The following is a 20,545-nucleotide window of genomic DNA, read 5'->3' as shown; positions in this document are numbered from 1 at the left end:
GTGATCATTCTGGAGAAATAATAACTGAATTACATTATAACATAATTATACTAAACATGATTTTGGTTGAACATTATTACACACACTAAACATAATTTTGTTGACGATATATTATCTATCTTGACGAAATAAATATTTTTTTCGCGACGGGATAGATTGATATGTACAGTCATAGAAGTTAAAGAGATTTTTGAAGCATAGATCGTGACAACAAAATTGTGCATTTGTCACGTTTCAAACTATTTACAGTGCAGACATACGACACAGTGTTTAACAACTATGTAGTGGACTCATTTCAAACTTTGATTGAATAACATAAATATGACAATGTATTCAGGTTCAGTGCACGTGCGAGCTGATTGCCATCAAAATTGGCTCATTTTTGACAATGGTTGCGTTTATATAAAATTTCTTCCAGCCTGGTGTAAGGGTATAAATGTGTTTATATCGGGAATTTTCTATACGACACTGCTGTGATTGGGATAACGATATCATATTAATATTCCATATCTCTCAGATCTCATACTAGCTAACAAACATATAATGCGAAATTTAATAATTATAGTCCGACAACTTAGTAGACAACCGCGCCGACCGTGCACGATTATCCTTTAAACAATGTAGCTGCGTCAGACAGACCGCCGGGTATCTAAATCTGCGGGTCGCTGATGTTCTAAATTCTGATTTTTTTATACATTCTTCGATGACAAAGTTTGTACACAAGGCTCACTACCAAGTTGTTTGACTATAGTACAAGTGTCCTATACACTAATAATTCCTAATACTAAACTTTTTTCCTAATACTAAACAATTCCTAATACTAATCAGTATTTTCCTTACTTCGTTCAGTCGTAGTAATACTTGTTTAGGAATAGTACTGAACTAGTAATATTATAAGTTTACTTACTCTGTAGTTTTACTTTCGTTATCTTTGTTTCTGTACCTACTAATAAAAGAAAGTATTGTACTAACACACATACCTTATTCATTGTGAATTGATTAGCATTACTCATGCTTATTTATCCTTCTCTGCGTAAATCAAGCTCATATAAGCGTGCATACGTAGAAAAAACTAAATCGCCTTATAGTTAATGGAATGTTTCGTGAAAAGTGAAAAATATATGCTTTTGAAGATTTATGGAGTGCCACAGCTTCTATTCAACCCAGTACTATCCTACTGCTTTACTGCTGATCAAGGGCTTTCTCCAGCCTTGTCAGAGAGGTTAAACCAGAATTTAAAACGCACGAAATATGCCAGATTAAAAATCAATGGATTAAAATATAAGTATTAATTTGATTTCTTTTTTAAATCTAATTCGTTTTATTAAAAAATACCTTTCAATCATGCATTATTTTGTAATTTAGGTGTATGACTTGACAAAAGCTCGAATTCAACACGATTAGAATCGAATACGAGAGTCGGGCGTAATTTAGCAGGATATAAATATGCAGTGACGTAGGTACTAAAGAGTTTTGTAAGTGGTTTTCCTTGAAAGAATATAAAACCTCGATATATAGATACATATACCTTTTTCCATAGCGTATATAATTTTCATTACCTTCGTCTATACTGAAGAACTCGAGAACATTTAGAACAGAACTTTTTCAATTTCATTCAACAATACGTACAAATATCAAAGCTAGTAGTTTCAAGGTGTTACTACAAGTAACTGATGAAGTAAACAATCGGAACGAGTAGCGAACATTCCAGAACGCTATTGTAGTAGAAAGTTTCTACGCTATTCCTACTGTTCTATTGATAGTGAACTTTTATCCGATATTGTTTGTAGCTTGTTCTTTACACGTGGACGTCACTGGAATTCTAGTTGTAAGTTGTTTTACATAGAGAACCGTTATAACGCTGCGATGTACAAGTAAATATCTTTACAGAGTATCTATTATGTACACAAATATAATTGAATTATACTATACAACTACAGTTTTGCAAGTGATGATACTAAAAACTTAAATTTAAATTATCATCACTTGCAAAACTACAGTTTTATAAATTTTATATTTATCATCACTTGCATAAAAGTCCTTATATGGGAATCAAAGCGTTCAAACATTATTATTGGATTGCTAGACGTTTTGATAAATAATCCTGGGTGCCGAAAATATAATATTAAATGAGTATCTGGTTCAAAAAGCTGTAACAGTAAAAACTTAACACGTGTTTGATTTGTGAATTAAAACCGAGAATTAATGAAAGTAGTTGAATGTATTTTAATAAAATGTTATGTTAAGACTTCTTAAGAGCGGACTTCGACTCAATATTCTAGTAAATCAATCGGAATCGAATAAACCCACAATAACTCAGTATTTATAGAACTTACTAATGAGGTATTTTTCTAGAAATATTTCTAAGAATCACATTTATTAAGTTGGAATACCACTCAGCAATATAAATCCCCTGCTGTGAATTTCTTGGTACCACAAATTGCCGTGGGTGTTGGTTCTAATTGATACTACTTGTAAGACTGTCGTAGGTGGTTGAAGCTAGTTCGTTTACCTTATTGTATAGTTCGAGTTGCACTTGTAATTTAGACGGAAAACAGGGTTGGAATAGTATTAACTTCCCTTTTATTAGTACGTAAATTAGGCAAGTATCATGTATTAGTTTTGGTGGTAATTATTACATAAACTATGAACTTTCGCTAACATTTATACATACTTAATTTTTAAATCAATTTCATCCAATACTCTTTGGTTCTGTCCGAAAATAGTAGCTACGATACACAAAAGCAATGACTTAACGGTTAGCCAACCTAACAATTGCACTGTAGGTACGTGATATGTAAACATGTATCTTCAACATTATTGGATACGTCCCAATTACATAAGACAGTTTTATCGTCAGATTTTCTTATTAAGCAGAATATCCAATCAATATTTCATGATACAAAATACCAGCTGATACCTAGTAAAACGTACTGGAATAAATTCCAGCATCCATTGCAACATATCGTAGAATGTTCGCTATAAACATGTGCAGCTATAATCCCGGATAGCTCTGTGATTTAATCTTCCCTCGTAAGCCCGAGAGACGCAGAACGTTGAGACATTCCTATCGGCTATGGTATTGTTTCTTAAACTGTAGACTGTGGACCCCTGGGGTCTACTACGTATATTTTAATTAATAAAAAACCCACCAACTTTTATAGTTATTTACTAAGCAACCTAAACGTTATTTTCCTTTGCTATCTCTTTATGTGTCACCCTGCTGGAAAAGGCCCTTCCCTCGTTTCTTCCAAAGTAAAGAAAGAAAAAAGAAAGTTTATTTAGTGAAACCAGCACAGAGACACACAAGAAAGATATTATTATATAGTACAACAAGATATGTAATGGTTGAGTATGTGTCTCACGGGTGTACCAAATAAGTACTTATATCATATCACGATGACCCTCGGATATATACTACAATATTTTTCATAATATTCAGCCAAAAATGACCTGTGCAGATCCATTTTCAATTTTTATTTTGGGAGTTTAATAAAAGCGCTTGAAACTTTGTTTGATATTCTACGGGTCCTCACACTGGAAAAGGTTAAGAGCCGCTGGACTACGTTATTGTCTGTAGTGTCTCAGTAGTGGACCTCCTAAGCCATGTGTCTGAAGGACCGCGTAATGTCTTTACAATCAGTTTATAGAGCTGCATAGTGCTCGTTTTATGTGTGCCATGATCTTGTTACAGGAGCAACAGTAGCATCAGGATTGTGTTGTCTTAGAATTGCTACACAAATACGGTTCGGTATCAATCGGCCTAGCTGGGCGGCAAAACCGAATATGTGTAAATGAATGTTCAGGATTTATCGAGTCGGTTTTGTTGGTTCGATAAATACTGCTGAACTTAATGTGCCCACCCGAATATCAGTGTAGCTTTATCCTGTAGTAAAACAAATTCGTATTTGATATCGGTGTCTTATATAATAAACACAAATGTGGCTAAACGATTACACTCGACACCACATGAAAAGACCTAGTGTAGAATCGTGAATCAATAATCCTACATTTCCTTCTCCTTTCCAACTTCTTTAACATTTGCTTTTGCTGACAATAAAAAATACAAGCTACGAAACTAAACACTATCGAAACTACGAATTCTGAAAATGTATTTTTCCAAGGTACCTGTAATAAACACACACCTATACCTACACCTACGTATGAGTATGAGTGCACCGTAAACAATACGGTGTAGTGTGATTTAATCTCTTCCCGTAGTCTCACGGGGCTGGAGGCATAGCCCGTAGCCGGCCGAATATCGATCACGTCAAGTGACATATGTCGTGTCACGGGGATCACAGGCCATAGGGCTACGACTAAGTACTACGAAATACTGATTAGAAAAGACAATGATGAAGCTTTTAGAAGAAAATGCTGAATCTAGTATAATACTAAACCTCTCCCAATACTGCAAAATGAAGGAAAATTGTAGTCTAAGACAATGCAATTTTGTACCCTTTAATTGTTGCTCTCGTGCCTGCAAGGCTTTACTTTGCTTTAATTTACCATTAGAGCCATAACATCAAACTTTTAATCGCTGGATGAAAATTCAGCAAACATAAAGCTAAAATAAAAACATCATAAGAAAGCGGAAACTTTCCTCACATAACGTATTGTATGGTAGTTCTCACCATAAAATGTAAATTCAGAAAACATTACACAGAAAGATGCATTTTATTGTATTTTTCACTATACGTTTATAAATCTAAACTAAAGCATAGTTATTGTACTAAAACTTTCCACAACACCCAAACTAGAACATAAATAAGTCAAACTAAGTCTCAAACGTTCAAGTAACTATAACGTAAAATCCCAAAAGATATATAAAGGTATTTATGTAAATTATTCGCGCGAAACCCTTGAAAACTTTGTAGTGGCAGCCCTCTAACCCTCTGATGACTGATGTCAGTCCCTTACGTACAAGACGCGTTTGAATACACGCGTTATTTTAACCTCCATCACTAGAGGGTTAAAATAAAATCCAGTTTTTGTGCCAAAAGAGGCAATATTCGTCCAAACGAAATTGAAAGTTGGATTAAAGTTTCAGAACGAAATTGCTCCAATATTTGCGTTTGTTGTTTAAGAATTTGGAATACAAATACGACGTTTGAAATTGAATTTATTTTTTAAAGCTAAACCTAGTGTTTTTATTTGTATTTATTTAAGAGTCAAAGTGAAATTTAATGAATTAGAAAGGAATTATTTTAAAGCCGCGTACGGACTGTAACATTTTATTTCACAAACATTAAGGATTTTTTTTTGTTACTTTATATAACTTCAGAAATAAAGACGTTTTATCACTCACTGAGATAAGTTTACAGTCAAACAGCTTTCGAAATCATCCGATACAATAAAGTAGACTTACCTTCATAATAATACAAAGATAGTCATTGGGTATCAGACAAGTTAGGCTGAGTACCAATACCTACGTTTCTCTGGTCTGAAAGCTCATTACAGGTATACTAATATATATATCATTCGCAATACGTAACAAGTTTCACCGAAATCGTTTCAGGTCAGTGCACGCCTTTATCAATTGGAATTCAATAAACATTACCTATTGGCTGTGTAGATTGACAGCCGCTGAAAATCGTATTTATTTCGTTGCTGAGTTTGAATATAAGGCTTTGACTTTTAAGTAAAATACATATAACTTCTTAAGTATTAGGCATTTATAAAATGCCTGCTAGATCGATCATTTAATATTTTAGGCGGCTAATTTTATAGCATACTAGCTAACCCGCGCAACTTCGCTTACGTCACCGAAGAGAGAATCTATACTAATATTATAAAGCTGAAGCGTTTGTTTGTTTGAACGCGCTAATCTCAGGAACGACTGGTCCGATTTGAATTAGTAAATTTTTCTGTTAATTCAAGTTTAATTTAGTATAGATTCATACCCAAGGCATTTGAATAATCGTCATACTAAGTCAAAGTGATCTTGACTAACCTCGTGACTAACAGGAAATATAAATAGATAACTGAAAAATCTATCTTCCAAAACAGTTAGTTATTCAGACTGTGTACGTAGAGTAATTTCTTACATTTCTTTTTTACATTCGAATCTATTTCAGGCAATATTCAATTATTTAAAATTTTTCTTCCTTTAAACCGCTTATGTTTTGATCCCTTTTATAACCATAAGAGAGGTGCTTCTCTTATTACTCGTAATATTATATAGCAATATATTATGTTACCTGAAATTTACGTCACAGCTAAGGGAAGGAGGTCAATCTAATTGTGAATCCACATCATTATTCAATGACAATTTGTTCGTGTACCGTGACGTTGCCTTTGTGTGACGTCACGGAAAGAGGAGGGGGAGCCCCGTGCTTCTTACGTGATTGGTCTTGTTTTAACTTTATCGTGAATAACCGAAGCATTTTAATGTGATGTTATTGATACATACATACTTACATAAAATCACGCCGTTTTCCCATAGGGCTGGGCAGAGTCAAAGAACGCCACTTGGTACAATGTTTCCAAACTTCCCCTGCCTCATTCATATCCATAAATTTTTATAAATATTTTTGACAGAATATTGTTCCGAATTGAATTCAGGTAGATAGTTCTACAATCTACAATTCAAAGTTATAAAGAGTCCGTACGATACAGCGCCATTATGCGAACGAATGAATATGAAAAAGCAGAATGCGTACAATGTACATACCTTTTGGATTTCAGAATGGAATGTGGCGGCTAATAAAAAAGAGAAATGATAACGTAAGATTTAAGTTTAAAAATATGTTTAACTTTCACAGTTTTGCATGAGTGTTGTTTTTTTTTAAGACATCCCCCACACTAAGAATTGCTCCTTAGACACTTAAAACATACAAAGACCACCAGACCCAAAACAACTATTCGTGGATTGCACTGGTAATAGCATGGTGACCACCTTAAACGTTTCGTTGTCTTGGACATTGAAGATTTCGGTATCAAATTTCCACTTGCAAAGCAAATCGAAACTCATGTAAAGTTTTCGAAGCAAGTAGTGGTAAACAAACCAAAAACATACATTTTACATTACATTTTACAATAGCTAATCTCTACCATCTTCAACATAAACGACACTCAAGTCAAACATTTTAACAGATCACCATCTGACGTGCGTCAGTGAGTAAGACGCGACATATGTCACAAGCGTCACGACAAGATGCATGTCACGCCGCGCTGTCATTGTGGAGTGCAAAGTTGCGACGTGTTTGATTCTAAGCGTTTATTCGTTTAATTGCAAAGCAAATCGAAAGCTATGTAAACATTCTGAAGCAAGTCATAGTAAACAAACCTTAAACATTTACGTTTTACAATAGCTAATCTCCAACCATCTTCAACATAAACGACAATCGAGTCAAACATTTTGACAGGTCACCATCTGACGTACGACTGTGAGTAAGACGCGACATATGTCACAAGCGTCCCGACACGATGAACGTCACGCCGCGCTGTCATTGTGGAGTGCAAAGTTGCGAGATGTTTGATTCTAAGCGTTAATTCGTTTAATTGTCACTTGCAAAGCAAATCGAAAGCTATGTAAACATTCTGAAGCAAGTTATAGTAAAAAGACAAAATACATTTACGTTTTACAATAGCTAATCTCTATCATCTTTAATATAAATGACACTCGAGTCAAACATTTTGACAGATCATCTGACGTAAGATAGTGAGTAAGACGCGACATATGTCACACCCGTCACGACAAGATGCATGACACGCCGCGCTGTCATTGTGGAGTGCAAAGTTGCGAGATGTTTGATTCTAAGCGTTAATTCGTTTGTAATTGTTCTTGAACGTGTTGGGAACACGTCTTGTTTGGATAAGGCGTATTGTTTCGCTTTGTTATTAGTGTATGTACTGTGAAGTTGTAAGGCAAAGTAATGAGTTTGTTCGTGACAGGATTTCATGATTGGGTGTTATTTTTGTTAGTCTTGAAATATTTTTTTTGAGCTGAAATTACGAATTGATTTTGAATATCTGAACTCTAAATTAGGTCTTCTTTCGCAACGACATTTCACTTTATAAAGCTAATGTGCCACAAAATGTGTTTTTGCTGAAGGATTGTATTATTTCTTAAAGGTACAAACGTAAATTTTAAATGATGGCCGGTATTAGTATTGACTTTTTGACTATAAATGAAATTAATATAAATAAATAAAAAAATTAGTTTTTTATAAGATTAACTAGACATTTCATTAAAAACCGCTGTTTGTCTACGTTACCTCTGACAGTAAAGTCGTGTAATAACAAAATAAATTAAATTCAAAGAAAAATAAGGTATTTAGTTAACCGTTCCTGTTAGCTTTGATGTCAAGGTATCGTGCTCGGAGGGTGGGATCACAGAGAAAGCTATTAATCTGTGTGCAAGCTAGGTTCTAAGCGCAGGGCTTGGGGGACGCTCCCGGGAACGTAAAGTATGTGTTAAATTAATAAACGCGTTTTTTGTTGAGCTGGGTTATTATATTCAATTTGTTTTCTGCTGAGGCATTTTTTTGTTAGTCTTGTGGTTTATATAGATAGTTTATACAGAGTAGGTATTTTGGTTTAATTATAGTCAATATTATTAATATTTTATTGTTCTAGTTGAATACAAAGGAAACAGTGAGCTATTATACAGTTAATGAAAACCTTAAATTGCTACATTTTTCATACGTAATGACGTTAATAACTAGGTCGATTATAGTTGACCATCGTCATAACCGTAGTGTATTTTATATCATGAAAAGCCATATTAAACTCAGTTCAATATATTATAATACTGTTTTACTATCATATTTCATGTATTTTGTATTTGTTTGACCACCAAACTTGGTATTACTTATATTTTTAGTTTCGTCCAACAATATCCAATCACATCTTTTGACAGTCTCGAAACAGAAGCGCAAACTTTTAATGTAGTTTTTAAGTTTAAACTTTTCGATGGTTTCGGTATAAGCCGGCCTTTTTCCTATTTCTATACAATATTATATTTATTTAAATATATGTTCTGGAAACCTTTCGCGTGAAATTCGGAAATAATAATATTCTTTTAGGTTCGACATACATATTTTTTAAATTAAATATTTGTAAAATTTTTGCTACAAACCAATTATATTTTAATACTTTGTTATTGTCATGTTATTTAATTTATTATAGTGCATTTTGATAAACTTTGATATGTACGGTAGAGTCAGTACCCATGTCAATGTCATGCCGAGTTATGTATTACTACATTATACAGCCTTAGAATGTGCGTATCATTGTGCATCAAGAATTCATATCTTAGACGTTTTTCTTTTTACCATCCACTAGCTTTTGGAAACGATTTTATATCCATGTAAGGGTTTCTTTGTTGTAAGAAGTAAGACACCTACACATTTTCACAAAAATTGGCGTTCGAAATTGTAGATGGATTCGGATAGAAAAGATCCTTCGTACTTTTTACTCAGTAGTGACTTGGTGGATAAATATAAACATATTATAGCGATAGAAGAATCGGGCTATCGGTCTATATTAAGTAATCTGTCCGGCTCAGAAGGTATTGATAGGTACATGTTATTGGACAGTGTTATTAGACAGATGTTACACGTTTACCTATAAATAGCTTTATACCAATGTATTTCGCAAAAGAAATAAGAAGTGTTTTAGTGTGTCAATAAGATATCACATTGCCATAACCGAATAAACTTTTGATTTAATCTGACACAAAATTCTTACCCATATTTTTTCGTATTATGAATCAAAAATCTACCTGGTATGCATAACACGGATTTAGCAAGAATAACTATCGTTGAAGACCATAGATTAAGATCCAGCAAAGGTTAGTTTAAAAAAAATCATACTTTAAATTTTTTTGTACACCCAAATTACACGCGAGCGAAACCACTTAGGCCGTCTAATAAATAATACACTAGTAACCGCAAAATTTGTCGCAAGTACTCAGTATCTTGTATCTAGCACATTTCAGTAATATTTCATCGTTCCCAACATGTTGTCAGTTCGAGTCTGCCTGGTCAAAATCACTTGGCAGCCCTAATTACCGTTTACTCAAGGGAGCCGTCAGGGACGCTTGTTCTTGACGTTTTTATATCTCAAAGTTAATCGACTATGAAGGCAAGACAACAATCAACTTTTTCATAAACGATATATTTTCTTAAACTTTCCTGTAGAGATAATATGAATAATATATGAGTTTATTGTTACTTACATGTATATGTAGTTTGATACCTTATGAGCCCTGTAGGCAGTGTTCTTGGCTGACGGAGGTTTAGAAAATTCAGAATTAAGAACATCAGTGACACATAGGCTTATACAGCTGACGGTAGTCTGTTTGATACAGCTTCTTTATATTGGAAAAAATAAGCATAAGATACTTAAAAAGATAGATCAGGCATGCCAAGGCTCCCTGCTAAGCGGTTGGACAATAGGTTAGCTTATTTAATATATAAGTTATTTTTTTCTAAGCGATTGCTCACGACCCAAAACATTCTTAGATGACACAATATTTGTTTCAAGTTAGATTGAACGATACGTGCGTAGCGATACGGTGTAGCAATTATATTAGCACGGAGTGCACCACGTTTTCCTCTATTAAACTCTGATATGTAACAGAAAAAACTTAAAAATACTTCTGTATTGAATATTCTTTAATATGCCCTTAAATATCCATATAGACACTAACAGTAACAACTATCAAAGTAATATTATGTATTGCAATAAAGATCAGATGTTATTGAGTAGTTAAATAAATGTTACAGCGTCTGGGAGAGCAAAAGTGTTGCAGTAAAATAGCATAAAGACCTCTTGAAAAGGTCATTGAACGTATTCTGAAGTGCCACGGCCGATTAGACCGCATGATAACAGTAGTAATAATATGTAAACATCAATATGTACTAGACACTAGCTTTTGTAGCCCGATTCTCTACCGCTATCGCGTAACGAAACAAAAAGCAAGAAAATATGATCAGCGCCTCTAGCGGGTTGCGTAGAACTATTTTGGCAGTACCATTTAAATGTAAAATTCTCGATACTGGATGGTTCCGATTGTAAAGAATCGCGCTACTGTTTTCGTGACGTCGTCCGCGTGAACAAATATCCTGGGGTAAAGAGTATCCTATGTGTTAAATCAGCATTTAAGTTATCAGTGTTCTAAATGTCTTTAAAATCCGTGCTTTATCGCGTAAGAGTACTATGTACATCGGGTTGATAATTTTATTAAAAAACAACGACATAACTACTCGTAATGTTAATTTTATTGAATCGAAATTAATTTGTATGTTTAATCCAACAAAAAATATCATTTACACATGTTTTTTTTCATTAAAAAATATTATAGAACGCAATAAAAAAGTTTCAGTACAGTAACACAAAAATATAACATTTATTATCCTCCTTTCATCTCTTTGTAAAAGTTCAAATTAACTTATTGCCGAGTATTAAAATATTTTCGCGAATAATTCTACGAACAGTCAGAAATACATTACGTTACGTTCAAATGTATGAAAATTGAAGATATTTTAATAAAAAATCTCGTTAAATATATTAATAGGCAACACTGAAGTTGGAATCGTGTGAACTTTAGCAATTTGCGAGGAGTTCTTATTTGTATTACCACGTAAGAAGTTCGTTATTAAATGGTGGAAATTGTCGTAACTTTTACACCCCTACATTGCTGCTGTGGGAATAAGGATATATTTATATTGGAAAATAGGAAGCGTAGCTGTTATATCTGTTTAGAATGCGTTAGCATGAATTTCTTAACACTCTACCGTATGGGCCCGTACATGTTATTGCACTTTTGATGCCGTATTTTTTCTAAACAAAGTATATCGTATGAAGTATATGTACATTTCTTTTGCAATCAATATGTGTAGAACTCTTCTGACTGAACTGACTGACTGACTGATGAACGACATACAGCCTAAAGTACTGAGCGTAGAAAGTTGAAATTTGGTATGAAGATTTAGTTCCTGAAACTCAAGTAATGTAGTAACAACCACGTAAATAAGCTGGTGTGAAAAGAAACACGTTTTGCTCACAATTTTGTAGAGATCAATTTTGGTACATAGCTTTTATTTAATATTTTGTGTTTACAAAATATACATTAGCGTTCGTTAAATATTTAAACTGGCTTAAAGTAATACAACATTTTGGCATTTTGCCAACCGATCCGTCCGTCCAGTGAAAAACAATTACTAAATATTTTATTGACAGGTACAAAATCCATACTACAAAATTTTACTCTCACTCTCTGCATTCTAGTATTATCTAACATAATGAATATTGATAGCGACATACTCTCCTATTTCGAAAGGTAAGACCAATATATTCGCGCAGTGAGCTTACAGTTGCCATATCTTACTTTGGCATATAACTGTCAGTAACGAAAGTTATCCCAGATCACAACCTAAAAGTAAAGCTATGGTAGAACAAAATCCTTTGAAATAATTACACGAACGTGCGAGAGACGACCTTGTCAAATTACTGAAGGGAACAGAAATTCAACCAGATTACATTAATGAGTCATCCGATATTCCGAAGTTTCCAGTTGCACGATTTTTACTCAAAAAATTGGCCTACACTTTTCACCCACCCCACGATTAATTATGTATTAACTTCAAAAGAAGTCAGTAAGCTAATAAATCTGTGCAGTGTCGCCTTGAGCTTTGAATAATAAAAACAGTCGGCCATCATTTTGTTCATTTCAATTTTGAATCTTTTTGGAAAGAGGGTTTGATGAATGAAATGTCGTTATTGAATAGAACCTTATCGGTGACGCGTTTTGGATACCTGTCTGTATTTTATCATGTTTCTTTTCAGCATACTTCATTCTCATTATGTCTGTGTCACCGTAGTATATTAAATGACGGTATTATACTTCGAAATATTTATCAGTCAATTTCAGTTTCGTGTAACCTGCTCTCATATTATGAAATAGTTTACTATTAGACTTACAGAAAAATCGGCATAAGTTGGTCGATACGTCAGGAAACTACAAGGATTTCGTAGCATTTTAATAATCTTTAGTAGGTACAAATATGTTTAGTTTTAAAACGTTCATTACCAAATCAAAGTTTAAAAAACGTAATTGGAAATGTTTAATGATAAATGAGCCATTACATGATATTTATCTGGTACATAATAATATGCTGAACACATCGCACAAAATCCCCAGGGACTCCGGCCTCAATTAATTGCGCAACTAACTTTTATCTAGGTTAATTATACACTTTATTTGCTAGTTAACCAACTTTGTTTTAAAAAGTTTTTCTTTGTTTAAATAAAAATTCAAGTGACTTCAACGCAGTGAGTTATGTAAGAAGATAAATTTATTTACTTTTGCATTGCTCTATGTGGTTATAAATGCTAATTATTTAAAGGAGAATAATTACAATAATTTATTATTCTTAGTAACTCCTTCTGACAACTAGGTATTCTAGAAAACTGTTAAAATTGGCATATGTTTTATATACAAGAGGAATAGATTCGAAAAAGTAATATAGTAAAGTTTTAGATAAGGACATTTGATACTTTTGAACACAATACAAATCCTTAAAAACACAAAATGATATACTCCATCAGTCTCAAAATTCTTTCAAATCACCCTTTTTACTTATCCAAGAATACACCGGTTTCACGATGAAGACTGCAAATTACTCATCTCCATATCCATATATAACGCCTTAATCTTAATCCTTATGAGGTCGGCAGAATATACACGTATACGTAGATTTAATCGTGAAACGCCCTCCATCAGCCCCAAAACGGATGCGCACGAAAATATTGCCAAAATAAATCATATCCCGAAAAATACCGCACACTCCTTTTCGTAATCTTTTAATTCCCGAAAAGGTTTATGAACGCACGTACCTCGTTAATTAGATGGTATTATGAATATATTTATAGAATGGATTCTTCCTTTTAGAACTTCCATTTAACAATGCCTTTAAAAACCATTGAATACTTATGTAGTTGGTATCCCATTACTTATTAATTTATTCGATACAATGGTATATTCATTTGAAGAGAAATTGTAAAGATCTTACGGTTAACTAAACTTATCTTCCTCTTTTTTTTAGATATTTTTTTCCGTCTTAAGAAAATAGTCCTTTGTAAACTTTTCAGTAGCAGTCTCGTCCATTGACGCTTTTAAGAGTACAATAACGTTGTACTGAACAACGCAATTTTGTACAATTATCAACATCTTTCCTTAAGAGCATCGCTAGACTACTCTTTACATTGTATTTCTTCCCGAAGCGATCATCACAAAGAAACTCACAATAAAGCGTTTAAGCGCTTTATTTAGCACTCAGCGATGTAAAGGTGATTCGATAAAAAGCTTCGTTAGCGCTGCGTTGGCAGTAATCACGGTCGTTTACCCGTTCTCCCTGATTTTACTCGGTTTTGCCCGACTCTGCCCGGTTTACTCGGCTTGTCCGCCCGCAATTTATCCCTGATAATGAGAGAAATCACCCCTGCGCGGAGTATTGTTGATGTTGATGCCCGTAAATGGAAATGATTGAGTACGGAAATTGTGAAAACGTTCGCGAAGGGTGAGAGGTTAATAGGATTCTGTTTCCTGTTTGTCTCTGCTCCCGAAATAGCTGATGTATCAGACATGAGTGTCTGCGTGATTAATTGTCTTTGTGTTGTTCTGTGTGGGCACAATGAGAGATCATTGAGTCGTCACACGCCCTTCATGGGGTGTAAATGAAATGATATTTTACGATTGGCATTATTTACCATTCTGTGTACAATAACACGAAAACTACGGTTTACCAAAGAGTATGGGTATTTCTCAATTCATCTGAGAGCAGGAGAATTTCCGATTCAAACTATGTGCCGCTAAGATTTATGACTTCTTCAATAAAACTATGATGTATGGGAAACGTAAACAATAAATCTAAACGTCTGGTGTCAAGAGAATAGGTATTGCTATTCATCAAACTGACTGTCGACGCGCGCGGCATTTTGTAAGGATTCAAAACATTTTTCGGAAATATGCAGATAACATTAATGTTTTTTACGTATAAATGGCCATTCTTAACGAAATATTATCCATTGTTTTAGTTAGCTACAAAAACGACCATATCTTGACGTACTTTTAAATATCATATACTATATTATGTTATAACAGTGATCGTTTAATGTATAATAGAATACGGGAATTAACGCGAACACGCATTTTACCTTAAAATGCCTAACGTTTCGGCGCAGGTTGCACTCGCCGTGGTCCCAGGCAGTCTGCCTGGGACCACGGCGAGTGCAACCTGCGCCGAAACGTTAGGCATTTTAAGGTAAAATGCGTGTTCGCGTTAATTCCCGTATTCTATTATACATTAAACATGCAACGCGAGAGTTTAAAAGTTATAGTGATCGTTTAAATCACAAAGTTCTAGTTTCATACAGTTCGGAGTTTCTTGCACCGGGATTGCAGTTTCCTACAACGATTGTCCGTAACTTAGTTGAAATATTGTTGCACAAGATCTACTCGCTGTTTAGGTTTAAACTTTGGCCAAACACGTTGCACTCGACGTGTGGTAAATAGGATGAAAATACAATGTGCACGGGATAAGCATGTAACGGTTTGTGTAGTTAAATGAAACTTATAATAAGTAACAAAGGAAAACCATTTCACTACTTTTTCGTATCCGTTCTTTATTAAACTTTTGATAAAATTATTTTGTAACAGTATTTTCTTATATAAGTAAAACTTTTCCAAAGAACGCGTAATATATTTGTAATAACACACAAGTCATATTTAAAAGAAGTTTTGTATATACATCTTTGTTTGCGGATTTACTACGCAGCTTTTTAAGTCTCCGTCTAGGTTTACTAAGTAAACCCTAGAGTATAACAAAGTACAAAGGTTGTATATTTTAAGCAGCTAACAAACTACCTCATGTTGTTTTAACGTATCTTTTCCAGACAACATATTTTAATACCACTTACTTTATTCCAAGACGAAAAGAGCCTTCGCTCTGTCGAGATTAAAGCACGACAACCTATTTATATCTGGATACTTAGAATACAAGGTTTTTATTAAATAAAGTAAGTACCATCTCGCAATTACATGTTCGTAAAAAATGGGAGCTTCAGCGATCCACGCGAGCCAAATTAAATTGAAACACTATACGTAAGGGGATGAACAAGGGTACTGGGCAAGAATTAGGGGATGAATGTCAAACGGGCAGCCCCGGGGGACGTGCCATGTACTTGTTTTATTACACCCTCGGACCGTATATTCACAAGTTTGGAAAATTATAGTCTTTTACAGCGCCCAAATCGTTTTATAGTGTTTGCGTATCAATGGCTTTATTGGGACACTATTTATTGAGCCTCATGAGAATTTATTGGTGATAAAGTTTTGGATATCAGCTGCCTGGCATCCCGAGTAAGCTGTGAGTCCGCCGAGGAAAGGGTTGGAGAAAATAGAGGACGCTAGGACGTAAAAAGATTATGAATACGTACTACACGGGTATAAAATTTGTCGCATAAGTCGCATCTTGCTGAAAGATCTTTATTAGTTTTTCTTCAACCATGTTTAAGATGAAACTTTCATGTATCAAAATTGGTAATATCTTTGAATTTTAATATCTTCCTTGCCTTTATACCAGACGTTCGAGAACACAGATAATATCTCACAGAATCCGCAGCGAGTAAAATGTATTACTTTGAGAGCCATGTACACTATGGCTGCCAAACTTAAGCCAGAAAGTTGGACTAACTTGACGCCAGACAGCTGTGCCATGGAACCGTTGGTCGCGTCAATACTGTGGCGACACTATGCCAACATAGTGTATCAGTCTCGATAAAGTTTATAATATAACAAACGAGTTAGAAAATAAAACCATAACCAACTGTAGCAATTTCGGCAAAGCGATTGAAAAGGTGGGGCTTGATAGCAATTTTTGTATGCAAAATTGGTCAGCGCGTTTGAGCGCTTTGAAGCGCAGATTAACTTTATAGATCCAAGTTTCCCATGAAGGTACAAATATCTAAACGTCAAACAATCTAGGACATGAATGCAATACGAGTATCAAAAGTAAACATAGCTACAGTTTAAAGAAGATAGATTCGGCTCAATTCATTTCTGGGCCCTTTCTGAAAGCCAACAAAAAATACTTCGTGTATTGATAGAACTAGCCTTTTGGAGCAATAGTTATTATGGCACAAAAGTTTTATGATAACGTTGAAGCAAGTTATACAAGTCTGATGGTTGATCATTTTCAGACATTTAAAAAAACACCCTATAAAGCCTTCATAAATAAACTCCAGCAACCAATCTATACTATATGCTATATACTATCTATACTAATATTATAAAGCTGAAGAGTTTGTTTGTTTGTTTGATTGTTTGAACGCGCTAATCTCAGGAACTACTGGTCCGATTTGAAAAATTCTTTCAGTGTTAGATAGTCCATTTATCGAGAAAGGTTATAGGCTATATATAATTACGCTACGACCAATAGGAGCAGAGTAGCAATAAAAAATGTTACAAAAACGGGGAAAATTTTGACCCATTCTATCTTATGTGACGCAAGCGAAGTTGCGCGGGTCAGCTAGTAAACTAATAAAATTGTAAGGTGGTGTTACAGGTGAAACCTTTAACTCTTTACTCCTCGGGGTCACATCGTACCACGGTATTGTCTCACCTCGCACATTACATTTATTATTTACGACCAGTGGCGACGCATAGTGCGAATATAGGACATCTGTTTAAAAAATCTATGATTCACTATTTCATTTGGAATAATTTATTTCAGAGTTTCGCGGAATGGCTTTTGTACGGAATTAAAATTTACTACGCCGTATTTTGTCACTATTTTTCAAGTGTATAGAATAAAACGTACTCACCAACTCTACAAGTTTAATGTTTTTTTCTTCTAAAACAAGACAACTGTACAACTATCGGTATAATCTGGAAACTATCGCATGAATATAACGCCTTGAAATGTAATAAAACGTTTTGCAATACTTTCTCCTAGTTTTAATCAATTAAAAGAACGATAGAATAGTGAAGCCGTTTGCTTGTGTACATACAAAAGGTATTATGCTCTTCTGTTTTATTCGAATACGCTCGTGTAAATAAACAACAATTTTCAGTATTTTATTTCGCAAAATAAAAAAGATAAAGTAAGTAATCTTTTTCCGCCTCATCGCCAGGATCAAGATTAAAGAATTAATCATTTTAAATCGAGGAGACGGCAGGAAGTAGGCCACGAGGGTCACGGTACAAACGAACAACTTCGGAGCTCGCGCCCAAAACTTTGCTATCATCATAACATTTTTATATATCTTTCTCACATACTAAGTTAATAAGTTTTGTTTGGTATTTTTTTCCTGTTATATATATCTTACTGTGTTGTGTTTATCAATTTTGTTTGATAATGATATTTCAAGTTTTTTTATAACCGATATACTAGGTCGGGGAAATATTTTTTTCGCATTATAGTATGTATGAACTTGTAATGAAATCTTTTCTCTACACAAGAAAGCTCGATATTTGGGTACCTCACGAGCTCACTGAAAGAAACCTAACGTACTCATTTGTAATTCTTGAAGCCAAAGAGATTTTATTATTAGTTCATACATAATATAATGCGAAAAGACTTTTTCCCCGACCTAAATCATTTATTAATTCATCAATATACAAATTTATAATGTTCTATTCAGTTCACTTTTTAAAGATTTTAATGCAATCCTATTAACTCCTCCAGCCATGCTTGAAGGCTTCTGGCGTAATGCGTGGGGCTCCAACTAAAGACTTCCGATACTAAGTCCACTTTACTACTGTTAGTGTTCTGAGTATTCGCCATTTGTAATTTACGGATTATTTGTACATTTCGAGAATTTCACTACTAAAACGTAAAATAATTATGTATTTTTCCAAATAGTTCATATAGGGGAATGCAATGAAAAAGATCACCACGCTGCTACCATTGCATCGGGAGGTCGTGGGTTCGATTCCCACACGAAACAATTATTTGTGTGATTCACAAGTAGTTGTTTCGGGTCCGGTTGTACTATGTGTCTGTTGTGTGTATGTTTGTAAAAGTACAATACAAGAGCAAATCGTAGAGCGGGAGTTTGTTTAAAAAAAAAACTGTACAGAATAGTTATTTTCTTTTCATATAATTTTCTTCCAACTACTATATCTGTCAGTAATATCTAAGTATAATTATAATCATGAGATCGCGAAGGCCGCCGTCGCGTTGAGGGTGTGTGTTCGGTGGAGAAAGTTTGCACTCTACACGGAAAAGCTCTAGCCGACTGGACACGGTATAAAGCTTTACGTTATACCTATATCAAACATGAGGGAATAGCTATATGTTATAGTTAAAAGATTAGATATTTTAATGTATTATATGAGATGGTAAACGAGTAAAACTATATAGTTTCATAGTTAGAGATTCGATTTCTGTAGAGAATAGAATTATACATTCCGAGTTTATGAGACTCGTGAATTTGGACTCGTCTTTTATATAAAGAAATTAATTTTCGTTGCAATTTATTTTTCTTTTTTTCCACAAGAACCTTTATCGTATCGTGAAGCCAATTTTACAATAGCAATAAGGTGCAGCGCAGACGGCACACTTTTTGTGCGATCGAGTCTGTGTACTAATGTGGTAAAGTCTTTTAAAAACTTAAACTTACCGTATTTTGTTTTTTCTTTAGACTCATACATGTCCAAACAGGAGCGGAATAAACAATACAGCACACTTCATCCCACATTTTTCTTTTTAAATGTCTATCATGATATTCTGCAGACTCGATCGCACACAAAAAGTGTGCCGTCTGCGCTGCACCTAAGTCGAACTGGTTGAGTCGTTCTTGAGTTTTACACTTGGCAACATATTTTTCGATTCATTTTTATTTATAACTATATAAGCTACTGCTGCTAACCTTCGTCCAATTGTGCTACATAGTTCAATAAGCAATACATCATTATATTGCACGCTTACCAACACCTACATTTAAAGTACTCGCAGTTTTCTAGAACCTAATGCTTTCGAACAACGCTCTACATTATATCACATTAGTATTCCAGCAGTGGTATCGAAAGGTCGGCGGTACAAGCCTGCAGGCGATATGCCGATATCGCTATTATTGTACAACTTAGAAGAGAGTCTTTGAAAGAACGTTATATTCAAAGTGTTATTGAGAATTTAGTGAGTCGATTAAAAAGTAGCCGTAACAAAAAGGCAAATGCATGATCAAGCAAATACGTGACGTCCTTTATTAAAAAAATTGAATACAATTTCACCAGTCAGCTCCAAATGTCGCTGTATATATTCAATATTTCCAAACCCTATTTTCTAAAGCATGTATAGGTATTATAGCATCAGAAAACATTTAACATTAATTAAAATCTTTTATTCCGATTAGTTCTACCTGATTTTCTAAATTTCGTAATAAAGAGGTTTTCAATAAAATATGATGTGGTTACGCGACTTTTAGAGCTGACTATAATTTGCATACAAGGTTCTCTAAGTTGTCAGTTTATAATATAACATGCCAAGGGCACTGATGACTCATGCCACTAGGCTCTGACACGACGCTAAGTGCT

The sequence above is a fragment of the Anticarsia gemmatalis genome, chromosome 14, assembly GCF_050436995.1.
Source record: "Anticarsia gemmatalis isolate Benzon Research Colony breed Stoneville strain chromosome 14, ilAntGemm2 primary, whole genome shotgun sequence".
In the NCBI taxonomy this organism is placed as follows: Eukaryota; Metazoa; Arthropoda; class Insecta; order Lepidoptera; family Erebidae; genus Anticarsia; species Anticarsia gemmatalis.
Note: the sequence above shows the minus strand (reverse complement) of the source record.